The sequence below is a fragment of the Eptatretus burgeri genome, chromosome 1, assembly GCF_056783735.1.
Source record: "Eptatretus burgeri isolate ZD-2024b chromosome 1, Ebu_testis_v1, whole genome shotgun sequence".
In the NCBI taxonomy this organism is placed as follows: Eukaryota; Metazoa; Chordata; class Myxini; order Myxiniformes; family Myxinidae; genus Eptatretus; species Eptatretus burgeri.
In genome coordinates this window covers 108589622-108602551 of record NC_140961.1, presented here as the reverse complement: position 1 = coordinate 108602551, position 12930 = coordinate 108589622, and the positions used below count along the sequence as shown (strand labels likewise).

Sequence of the window (12930 nt, the reverse complement as noted above, 5' to 3'; positions counted from 1 at the left end):
TCTGGGCTCCCATGTGGGCCTAACTATCCTAGTGCTTCTTCGTGTCACTCTGAGCCCCCCTCTCTGCGGAGCTGTTCGGTTCTGCCTCCATATGTCCACACTGCTGGTTCCATTGCTCACTCGGATTCTTTTACTCATTTGTCTTTTAAGTGATGTTAATATTTATTTTTCCAATTCAATCCTGAAGTTAATTTCTTTCACTTTGCTTCTCTCCAGGGATTTCCCCACGGAGAACCCTGCCACGTTTGCCACACCCACTACTCGTGCCGTGGAACCTTTGCAAACTGCACATGAGACCCTTCACTGAGATCCCGAAGGCGCATTTGTCACCCCAACTTATGCTGGGTTCAACGCACGCACCACACACGCTCCACAAGGTGCCACACCCGAAACAATGGTTTCCATGGGGCCGTCACAGACCCAAAACTCGTATAAGCTTTAAAAGTTTTCACACCTCTGTGCATGGGTAGCTCACGCTCAACTTGCATGGACGGGACACTCTCCCCGACATGCTGTACTTACTTTGCACGCTGGGCCCCACGGGACCAACGCGGATTCAAATCTTAATCTTTTTAATTCACCGCACACGGGAGGGCTCACCCTTCTTGTAAGTCAAGCTGGCTACTGCTCCCGTCCGAGTTGGCCCACGCTCCCCCCACTCTCTCGTCCAAACATACTCTCCATTACACACACACACACACACACACACACACACACACACACACACACACACACACACACACACACACACACACACACACACACACACACACACACACACACACACACACACACACACACACACACACACACTTGCAATATGTTCCACTCCACTCGTACACCCAACAAAACCGAGGAACTTTATTGTGCCAAATTTCCTTCACATCATCCATTTTCCTCTCACACTTCTCACCTTCCTGGGAAATACACCATCCGCACTCCCCGTGAGGGTCTGCACCCTCTTGCTTAAATCATCCAGCCTCGCATCCAATCTTGCTTCGATGCCAGCTTACCCCACTCACATATCATTCCTCATGCCTGCCTGTTTTTTGGTCCATTTTTTACTCGGATCCTTGCTATAATTTCCTACTATTTTCTCTTAAACGACTCGACCAGGGACCATAAAACCCATGTCATTGTAAAAGTCTTTGTCTGAGGACTTCTGGATATCTCGTGAGATTGTGAAAGAAAACATCCATCATTATTTATTTTTAAAATGTGTACATATATATATATATATATATATATATATATATATATATATATATATATATATATATATATATATATATATATATACATATCAGGAATAAAATCATTGGTTTTGGGTCGTTTATTAGCTCAATTTGCCTGCTCATGGTTACTTGAGAGTTGCAATGCCATGGGGTTTCCACATATTTTGTTGGATTGTGAGTTGGACAGGTGACCATAACAGGTTTATGTGAAGTCGATGATTGCATGATATGGGAGGGGAAAGCATTAAATATTCTGCTGTTTTGATGTGGGAATAGACATTTGCTTTTATGGGTGGGCTGAGGGTGAGGAGGGGAGGACAGATTGCGGTGGTGAAGTTGAGGCTTTGGGGGGGGGAGGGGGAGTGATGTGGGAAACTAAACAGTAATACTTTTTCCGATTTTTCTCCATCACCCTTGACATTGTGAGCAAAATACTTAAATTTCTGTCTTTATACAACGATGTGTGGCCGAGTTCGTTCACCATACTACTGTTATGCATTCTCATTGCTTCTCCTCGCTCTTTATGGGATACAGTTTAATCTCCTCCAGAACCATAACTCAAACACTTCAATCTTATTTCTTTCTGCTGCCTTGATCGTTCAAGTTTTGTAAACATTGTTGCAAAAGGGAAAACGTGTCTCAACAGTCTGATTCTTGTGGCTTTGCTAATACGGTACTTCGATCCTTTCATAACTTTTACATTGCTGACATGTTTATGCCATTCTGATCCTTCACCTGGTTTCTCTGGCTCTTCTAATATACGTTGTTTTGATGGCTTCTTAGTAATTTTAATTGTTTCCATATGATTTCAATTTCTTCTCCACCTATCCAAAAGGTGAGCTGTCCTCTCTCTGATTTTTCATCATCACACTCGTGGAAGAGCTATGACACAGAACAAATCAGGACACAACACAACAAAGGGAACAGCAGGAGAAAGGGGAAACAACAACAGCAGGGCGGAGCAACAAAGTAGATGGAGATGGACAAACAAGATGTGCAGGTACCGATGAAGGTTAAGGCAGAACTCAAAAGGGTGGACAATAGGGATACATAAGCAAAATTTTGGGAAGGGTGGGGGTGGTTTAACAGCTGTAGAAATAATATCATGATCTTGGATGTTGGATGACTGGAGATGGTGGAGAACAGCTGGCTTGAAGACTTGGAGGGAAGAATGTGGTTGAAGAGCGTATGGAAGGTGGTTCCACAGGTGGGGAAAAAAAAAAACAGGAATAAATGGAGGTGAGCAGTGGTTCTGGATTTCGGTAGTTTCACTAGGAGGGGGTTGCTGGTGGACCGCATGCGTCCTGCAGATACCTGGGTGGGGGGCGGGAGAGGGGACAAGGCACGGAGAGGGTAGAGGGTTCAAGTCCAAAAATGAGTTGGAAGAACACAGAGATCATCCAGCCTCAAACTTCCTTGGCAGTCTTTTGCTCTCTATTTTGAATTTTTACTGTCAATGTCTTTCTATCAATGTCTTTCAGGTTTCCTACTTTCTTGCCTCCTTTAGAAAATGAACCATTATGATTGAGAAGAGCCATTCCGATTATTTTATTTGCATAGACGGTACTACTGCGAGCCTGGTGTTGGCTTCGTGGTTAGGGTGGCTGGCTTGGAATCCTAGCGTCCTGAGTTCGAGCCCCGTTTCCACTGAATTAACACCAGGGGGGTTGATTCAGCCTGCCATCCTTCCGAGGTCGGCGAAATGAGTACCAGTGTACTGGTCCTGGTATATGCCCCGGTTATAATAGGTGTACCATATCCCTGTGTGTCATAAGACGCGACCAGGGTGGTGTCAGGAAGGGCATCCTGCCATAAAAAAACATTGCTTCAAGCAGGGAACCATGATTGCATGGAACCCGCAAAAAGCTAACCCCTGCTCATCAGGGAAAAATGGCTGTAAAAAGGCTGTTTTTTTTTTACTACTACTGCAACGACAGTCGACAGATATGGAGATAAAATCCATGCCTGTGTGTAACCTTTGGTTCATTAAATAGACGGGAACATGTTCTCAATGCACAAAAAGTTTATTTCTAGGAAACTGAGAGAAGAGAAACAGTGGATTGGTTGCCTTCAAGAACAATGTGAGAGTACCTGAGTACTATCATAATCTCATCATTACACAAGTTCGATCAATTAATGTAATTATTTCAAATGAGTAATCTAAATTTATCAAATGTACTAAACTGGTTGGAATACTGCTCTTGTTCAATCTTTTAGGCAGGTATTTCCCTTCCAAGTCTAATTGCATAATTTATGCGATAATCCAATTCCTTCTTCTGCAGATTCGTTAATTAATTCAGCTGGGACATCATCATAATCCTGGTACTTTACCACTTATCATTTTCTCTATCGCACATTTGACTTCTGGCCTTATTATTCTGATTGTCTGTCTTTGTTTTCTCAAAAGGAATATAGACCTTCAGAGTACTGTTTTTACCTTTGCCTGATTTCATCCCCTTCTGTTAGTAATCTCATCATTTTCATTTTTACTTCCATCACCGAAGGTGGACGGAGGTTATGACTTCACCACGTCTGTCTGCTTGTTTGTTTGTGCCAGGATATCTCAAAAAGTTGTGGACGCATTCGGATGAAACTTGGTGGATATGGGTGTGTGACAAGGAAGAAGAGATGCAATTTTGGTGAAGATCTGGATACGGATGCAGATCCGATAATTGTTTTTAAAGTGATGCTTCAACTTTGAGTGATATGACTAAAATCGATATATAGCATAATATTTTAAAAGTTGTGGACGGATTCAGACAAAACTTAGTGGACAGGTTGGGTGTGTGACGAGGACAAATTGATTCGATTTTGGTGACTATCCAAATCCAGATCCGGATAGGAGAATTTTTTTTTTTTAAGTGATTCTTCGCCATTGAGAGATCGGTCCAAAAATGATATATAGCTGATATTTCAAAAAATTATTGGTCTCGGATATGTTCTACTGGATGGGGCATTGCTTGGTGGAGGTACACGCTCTACCGAGTACCCTTCTTGTCATTGCTGTTTTGCCTTGGTGTCTGCTTCATTTCAAGCTGCTTGACAGCTCTAAAGAGATCTTTTGAGTTATTGTTGTGAGAATGTGCTTTTAATTCATTGCATTTCCTCTCTATAAAAGCCCATTTATGTTGTCTCAATTTGAGTTCAATTTTCCCTGTTAGATCTTGATGTTTTTCCTTATTTTCATCCAATTGTGGACTCCTATTTTAAGCTGTCGTTTTTGCTCTGCTAATTGAGATGCTTCATAAGACTGCAAAGGCAAGTGAGATTTTCCGTGTTTTGGTACGGTAATCGACGCTGCCTTTAGACTGGCTGATTATATTTGCAGGTAATAGTTCATTTGGAGTCGTGTCTTCTTCACTGCAGAGAAGCACTTGGAAAGGTAACCATTCTTACTCTAATTCACCGTCTGTCTGTCTGTCTGTCTGTCTGTCTGTTCCTAGCTACCGCAAAAACGGCTGAACCGATCGCAACCATTTTTTTCGTGTGTAATCCTGGGACCCCTTGGAGTAAAACAGGAATAAATATAATAACATGACCCCCTTGATGGCTCCCATAGGGAGTGGGTGCTTCTATTTGGTTCATTTAAACAAACGGGAACACGTCGTGGATGCACTTTATTTGTGTAAAAACATAGAGAAGAAGAGAAAGCAGTGGATAGGTTGCCTCCAAAAACAATATGGAAGTGCGTGAGTGACAATCTCATAATTACCCAAGTATGATCAAAATGAGTAATCTGATTTTTACCAAATCAATTTATCAAATGTATTAAACATGAAATATTATAGCCACTCACCAGCATCAGAGATTTTAAATGCACATAGCCATCAGGGTTCGTACATATAGCTCGTCTCTGAACATCCAGAACAGACGAACGCCAAAACCATGCATACCGGGAATTCAAAAAAATGAAACGGTCCGTCCGCATGGATCCACAATTCACCACCAACTTATATTCACTTCAATACAAAATTTTTCAACATTTTATTACAATTTTCTTTTAACAATCTACATTAACAGAGTTTCATGAAATACCATCGAAGCCCAACTTTGAACAATAATAATATTAATATTAATTCTTCCAAAAATGATTTGATGAGCCATTACATACAGTAACATTTGGTGTACAATCAAAGATCATCAAATTCACCTCTGACATCAAAATAACGAAATAACCATACATCGTGAACCTTTGGCATTTTTACTTCAATACGACATTGTTCATCTACTGTTCCAAAAATCGAATCTGAGTGGTGCTGCACTTTGGTTAATTTTGTATCGTTTCACCCCGAACTTGGAGATAAGGAATTAGTGATCGAAACCCCAGTCTGCACCAGGAGATGTCATTGTTACTTTGACACAAGATTTCCAACGTTTTTTGATCAAGATGAAATCATCATCATTGTTTGCTTTTCATTGAGGTGAGATCCAGCTGTACAATTGTCTTGGCTATTGTTCAAAGAGCAAATTAGGAATCATGAATTAATTTTCACTGCAGAAGTCATTCAATCTTTCTCCGCTGCCATTTCTTTCGCTCAAGCCAAATTTTCCAATGAAATCTCTATTTTGCATCTCATCACCAAGCTCTGCATTAAAATAGTCCGTAACAATAACTATGTCTCTCGTCAGAGTTTTATCAATAGTTTTTTGTCCCCAATTGAAGAAAAATTCAATATCATTGTCCATGCCATCAAGGTTGGTGGATATATTTAAATCAGAGATAATTTTTTAAAAAACTTTTATGCTGATGGTAATCATCATCTCGTTACCGTCATCTGTTCCCAAAGGGAAGGTGAGGGTAGTTGTGTGTGTGTGTGTGTGTGTGTGTGTGTGTGTGTGTGTTTGTGTGTGTGTGTGTGTGTGTGTGTGTGTGTGTGTGTGTGTGTGTGTGTGTGTGTGTGTGTGTGTGTGTGTGTTTCATTCAGTGAGTCTGCATGCAGGTCAAATTTAATATCGTGCCCCCAAGTGACATAAGCACAATTTGACAAAGTTGTCCAATGTAACCACAGCATTTATACATCTAATTTAACCATAATCAGACAGAAGACCAAATCCTGTATTGGAGTCATCAGAAGGAACCCGAATAAGTGAGTTGGTTTTGTAACTTGAATGTGGATTATTATACCAAATTATCTGTGCCTGTTCCTGATTATGTTTGTCCACACAGTCCATGTTTTAATATATGCCAAGAGGCTCAACTGGTGCTCTCTGGAACCGGCCGAAGGCATGGTTCGACAATGTTGTCTAATTTAACGACAACATTGTATGTCTTGTCAGGTTAGATCTTGTCAGGTCAGGTTAGATCTGTGACCTGCTACAGGTACCATGTAAACCTGTACTAACCTGTTCCATGGTCGGGTTGTCAGTGACAAAACTGTCTCCCCCACCAGGTTTTCTGGTGAGGAGGGTGTTTGGATATGGACACCCAGAAGGATTAAAAACAAAACCTGTCAAAGGGCGGAGGAGCTCCTTGTGAGCCAACGGCCATCCATATGTAGTTCCCAACTGTGTCTGCGGACGTCCTCCTGCAGTTGGGTTATGTATTATTAGGAGGTTGGTGGCAGGATTTGCACTCCAGCCACCGTAAAACCCTTCATTCCGCAAAACACAAAAACGCAAAAAAATCTGAAAACCCACTCCGTGGGAGTACCTCCTGTGCAGCTTCCCTTCGCAGGGCAGCTCACCGGATGACGGGATTGGGGCAAAGCCTTTGGGACCCCCAATCTTTGATAATTGGAGGTAAACCACGGGGTAACATTCCTGGGTCAGATTGCGGGAGAGTGTGTCGGAGTGGTGCTGAGGTGTTGTCCACCAGACGGCGGTCTCCTTGGGTTAACCTTAGGCGGTCCCTTCGGGTGGGTGCCTGGAATGTCCTATCCCGAAGAGAGGATGATCACCTGTCTCTGTTATAATCTGAGCTCAAGTGTTTGGACATCGGTATTGCAGCACTCTCTGAGGTTCGGAGAAGGGATTGCGGTGAGATAATGGCGGGTGGTTACACCTAATATTTGTCTGGTCTCTCTGATGGTTACCATTCCCAAGGAGTTGTTGTAGCTGCGTCCAATAAGCTGACTCCAATGATAATTGTGGTAACACAGGTCAACAAGCATATTATGAGACTAAGGATTCGTCACTTCTTTGGTGTCATTTCCCTGGTCTCTGCTTATGCTCCGACTGAGGCAAGTGATCTCACTGTGAAGGATGCATTCTATGCCACGCTCCAGTCTGTGGTTGATCAGTGCCCCAGACGAGATACACTTCTAGTCTTGGGGGATTTCAATGCATCAACTGGAACTGAAAGGGGTGGTTATGAGATGTGTGTTGGTCCCCATGGGTCAGGAACTATGAACCAGAATATCACTAAGTTCCTTGACTTTGCAAGAATTCATGGACTTAGGGTGGCTGGGTCATGGTTTCAGCGCCCACAAGCTCATCGCTGGACTTGGTATTCCAACGCTGGCAGTGTGGCAAAGGAGATTGACTATGTCCTCATTGATGGTCGCTGGAGGATGATCCAGAACTGCAGGGTCTACCGGAGTGCTCAGTTCCAACTGACTCGAAGAGGGGCCTTTTTGTCCCTCTCTGGAAAGAGAACAGTGATCACTAAGACTGCAACAACTACCAAGGGGTGACGCTGCTCTCAGTGCCGGGCAAGGTCTTTGCTCAGATAATTCTTGAGATGGTTCACCACCATCTGCTTGAGCACCAGTAGCCAGAGCAGTCAGGCTTTACAACAAAAAGGTCAACGATTGACCGTATCCTTGCTCTTCGGTTCAACGATTGAACGAAACAAGAGTTTTGGCAGGGGCTGCTTGCAGCCTATATTGATCTCTGTGATGCGTTCGATTCAGTGGATTGGGATGCCCTCTGGAAGATTCTTGGTCTTTGTGGGGTGCCACCAAACTGATCGATCTGATGTCTGATCTCTACTCTGGTACTGAGAGTACTCTGAGAAGTGGTGGTACCATCTCTGACTTATTTCCAGTTGTTACTGGAGTTCGTCACGGGTGTGTACTGACCCCCACACTTTTCAGCACTTGTATGGACTGGATTCTATGGAGGATATGTGAGAGATCAAGCTACGGTGCATTGTTTGGGAATGTCAAGATCTCTGAGCTTGATTTTGCAGATGATGCAGTCATCTTTGCGGAGACTTTGGATATCCTTTTGGGGGCCCTCGAGGTGCTGAATGAGGAGTCGGAACCGCAGGGATTACGGGTTTTCTGGGTCAAAACTAAGATCCAGGCTTTCAATGACATCTTGGATGCTGCTGTCCTGTCTGTGTCTGTTTGTGGTGAGGATGTTGAGGTCGTGGAGAGATTCACTTATCTTGGCAGTGATATTCATGTCTCTGCTGGCTGTGAGTCAGCGGTCAATGGATGTCCGGGTCGGGCCTGGTGAGTCATGGATTCACTGGATCATGGGGTGTGGCGCTGCCGGTACCTGTGCGGGTGGACGAAAGTCTGAGTCTTCAGGTCCTTGGTGCTTCCAGTCTTGCTCTATGGATGCGAGACTTGGACTCTGACCAAGGATCTGAGATGGAGACTTAATTCCTTTGGTAGTAGATCTCTTCGGAGAATCCTTGGCTATCACTGGTCTGACTTTGTGTCCAACGAGCAGTTACTGAGAGAGACTCAAATGAGATTTGTTACCTGCATAGTCCGTGAGCGTCAGCTGCGGCTGTATGGACATGTGGCTCGTTTTCCTGATGCTGATCGTGCTCACCAGATTCTCTCAGCGAGGGAGTCTCGTGAGCGGAAGAGGCCAATGGGCCGACCACAGGCCTTGTGGTTGCAGCAGTTTGATCGGCATCTCAAGGAGATGGGGATGGGCCAGGCATCTGCCTGGGGGATGGCCAGATGGAGGCCCCTGGAGTACCGGCGGAAAGTGGACGCAGCGATGCGCTTCTCTGGCCCATGCTCCCATACCTGACCTGACCTTTGATTTCCGCTATCTTCCCCATTGGATCCTTTGTGCCAACTAAGCTCTACGGTATTTAAGCAGCAATGGCCGACACCAATCAGGCCGACTGAGCTGGAGGCGGATGGTACTGACCAGGGGGGTGGGGGAGGCGGAGGTGCAGTGATGTTTGCTGTTACCAATTACCCTCTAAGCAGGTGTTAATTGACCATCTGAAGAGAACTACAACAATCAGAATTCACCTGAGACCAAGTGAGGATTATTTAAAAAGAAAACAGGCAAACAGTGATCTCATAAATAAATAGCCATACAATCACCAACAATAAAACAAGCAGTCATAGACTGGTACTTACAAAATAGTCAACTTGACCTCTGACCTTGTCTAATAAAAGCTGTCTCCAGAGAAGGTAGCGATGCAAACCAGAAGTTTCTACGATGATTCTGTACCAAACCATCAAAAATCGTAATGTCGACCGAAGCAAAAATCTCTATTTCTCCACGCAATTATTTAATATTATTTTATCAAAGTCACAAAACCGTAATATTCGGCCATCCACCAACAATCTTTACATAATCTGACGGCTTAGCGAGTCAGGCATGCGACAATAACCTTTATTGGGATAAAAAAATGACTTTTAAACACCATCTTTATCGAAAACACCGTCAGCGCGCACACGGAAAACCTTTACGTGATCAACGACGCCTCTGCTTGAGCGCGCTGCACCACGTGACGACCCGTGACATGGCGAGTGAAATTTTTTTTTACAATCTTAAAACGTCTCCAAAACATCCGATTTTTACCAGAATTTCGACAACCGAGTTTTAAGCGTCCTCAGCGATCGCAAAAACCGAAGACAAAATTAAAAGCGAAGTTAAAATGAACTCGTAACGTCGACCGAAGCAAAAATACTCCATTTCTCCACATGAATTTACGGAATTATGTTTGACCTCACTGTGACCTTGACCTTTGACCGATTTTGACAAAAATCTAATCAGCGCGTGCCATCACCCTCCTGAATCACGTGGTGTAATTTGACATTGGTAGCTTCTTCTGTTCTCGAGTTATCGTGCCTACAAACAAACACACAAACACACACACAAACAAACACACAAACAGAGGATGGAAGTCATCAATATACTTACAAAATCTTTAGATTTCGTAAGTAACAAACAAACAGAAATGTAACTGATCAATATACTTACGAAATCTTTAGATTTCGTAAGTAATAACCCAATAACTCCTAACGATACATGTCCACGGACAAACCAAGCGACAAATGGTAGATTCCTTAATTATTTATCCTTAAAGGCCTTTCATTCATACGACAAGATAGAGCGATATGGGGAAATCACAAGACAGGAAGAGATCGTTATCAAACCCAGCCAGCAAAGCCCTGCAGGAGTTTTGGAGCCAGAGAGAGAGAGAGAGAGATGTTTTACTCCACAACACGGCAACTGTTCCTTGGCTAGAGATAAGGCAAAACTCTTCTCAGCCAATTCTAGGAAGCTTCTCCTTCCGACCCCAGGAAGCCCCTCTGTTTTCTTCCTGTGCATCTGACTTTTTATTAATCTGGCTCATGTGTCCTTTCCTCTCCTTTTCATTGGTGGCGATCGGCCTGATGAACATGGTGACTCAGCGATACCAGCAGCATCATCAGATCAACCGGCATTCCTGCGAGCGTAACGATTGCTGCACAAGCTCTTTCAGGTGATTTAATGGCCATTTGATGGACGGTTTATTTTCTCGCTAACCATGCACAAAAGGTTTTGTGAACACTTTAAAAACAGAACATTGGCGGATAACAAAGGAAAGGGCATAAAATGTGTTGTAAGGAATGGCGGTTTAAGACACAAATCGGATAGTAGTTAAGACAAACGTTTATCGATGATATAAGCAACATATACCTAATACACATGTAATTCTTTCACGCATATTCTAAAATAGGCATTAAGGAAATATCTACCTTAGCCTTTCTGAACCCTGAGCCTGAGTCATTTTCATAACAATATGTTGTTGCACCTGACTTGTTTTGTGCATTTCGTGAGATTCTCTGGTTGGATTCCATCATAAAAATCAGTTGCAATGAAAAAGGTTGAAATAATAGAGCACCATATTGTATCTCAGCGGGAAACTCTGAATCATTCATGTTTTGTCTGTTCTTGATTTTGATTATGCATTGGTGAACGTTTATCTACATTACAACCACAGCATGGCACAACTCTGAATTTCAAAGCATTTCATTATGAAGTGATATTATAGTTTAGTCAGAAAGATTAAAAACATTTTCTCTTTAAACAGACAATTTATGGCAAAGCATTGATTCAGTGTATTTATATGAAAGCTGTTCAAAACACGTTAGGTGAACCAAAATGGATTAATTTTCCTGATTTTCGGTCCTTTGCGCAATTGTTCAGGTTATCATGGAGTGAGAAGAAGACAACCACTCATCATCGAGCTCAAATTGTCATGTAAAAATTTTCATATTGGTGAGGATTTAATCTGATGCCTGATAGAAAAGGAACTCAGCTGATGAACTGGCAATACTCAGGTGATGATATAGCCTGTACTATTTTGTGAGCAGATGATGGTCTTTAAGTCGATACTCATTGTTGGAGCATTGAGAGTCGAGCTGAGCGAGTAATCATCATAAGGAGTTTGTCTTGTAGCTTTTTTTCATTTTCTGAGCTTAAAGTAATTCCAGAAGGTACTTGAGTTTCTTTGAACTGCGATGAAGTTTAATGCATCCATTGGTAGCTGCACCTTGTTTGAACTATTCCATTTGAGGTCATTTTGGTAATCATAGACTGTCTGCAGTATGACAATCTTAAAGTGGCGAACATTAGAGGAAGAAAATGCACAATTCATGGCGGTCATTCTGCAAGACAATAAATACCAGAGATAACTAGAAATCATCCCAGCATGCAAAGCCCGTTTACGTCGTCTTTGTACTCAAACTAAACTTAATGAAAACAACAGCTAAAAAGGAAAAAAAAAAAGAAAAGCAAATTTTTATTAAATGGTGTTTCCCATGTTCTCATTTAAAAAAAAAAAGTGTGTTGAACATTTGATAGCAAAAGCTCAAATGGCAAAAAGGATATGGCCTGGACAGATACACTGAAGCTCAAATGGTAAATAAATAAACACAGTGTAACACAGGTAAATAAATAAAATAAATAAACAGTGATAAAAAAACAAAACAAAGAAAAGCCAGCCTTCTCATGCAGTGCAGCTGTGGCAGGGCTAATGAGGGCTATTTATAGTTACGATGCCTTTGCCCTTTGACATTTTGATTCAATTATTAATTAATCTTCTCCACATTCTCATAATAAAGGTTTGTTAAAAATTTGATAGCAGCTCAAATGGTAAAAAAGAAATGGACACACGCATGCGCACGCGCACGCACATGCACATGCACATGCACACGCACACACAATTGTACAGTATCGGCTATTCCTAAATTATAGTAGAATTTAAAGGATTGCTGTAAATGATGTTAATTTCACAACATCCCACATTCAACTTCATTTAAATTGTAAACCTCAAAACACAACTCTCTTCCCGAAAGTAAGAACCTTAACCTGTTTAACCTGTAATCAATTGAATGGTTTTCCGACCACATGGATCAACACCATTCTTCCTCAAGGTTTCGATCATTTCAGCCCAGAACCTCTCCAAACGGTGGATCCACAACCTTGGTCATGGATCCACATTAGTATATTACTTCCTTCATTCAATCCACAACATCAGTTGCGTCCAGGCAGTCAGTCAAACCGT

At 42.4% G+C, this 12930-nt stretch overlaps 1 long non-coding RNA gene across 1 annotated transcript; it reads left to right on the top strand.

Annotated features, from left to right (window-relative positions):
* Positions 1 to 4561: 4561 nt before the first annotated feature.
* Positions 4562 to 11695, top strand: LOC147035149 (uncharacterized). The gene is made up of 3 exons (XR_015061395.1): positions 4562 to 4617; positions 10793 to 10863; positions 11571 to 11695. It is a non-coding gene; the product is annotated as an uncharacterized LOC147035149 (long non-coding RNA).
* The last annotated feature ends 1235 nt before the right edge of the window (positions 11696 to 12930 follow it).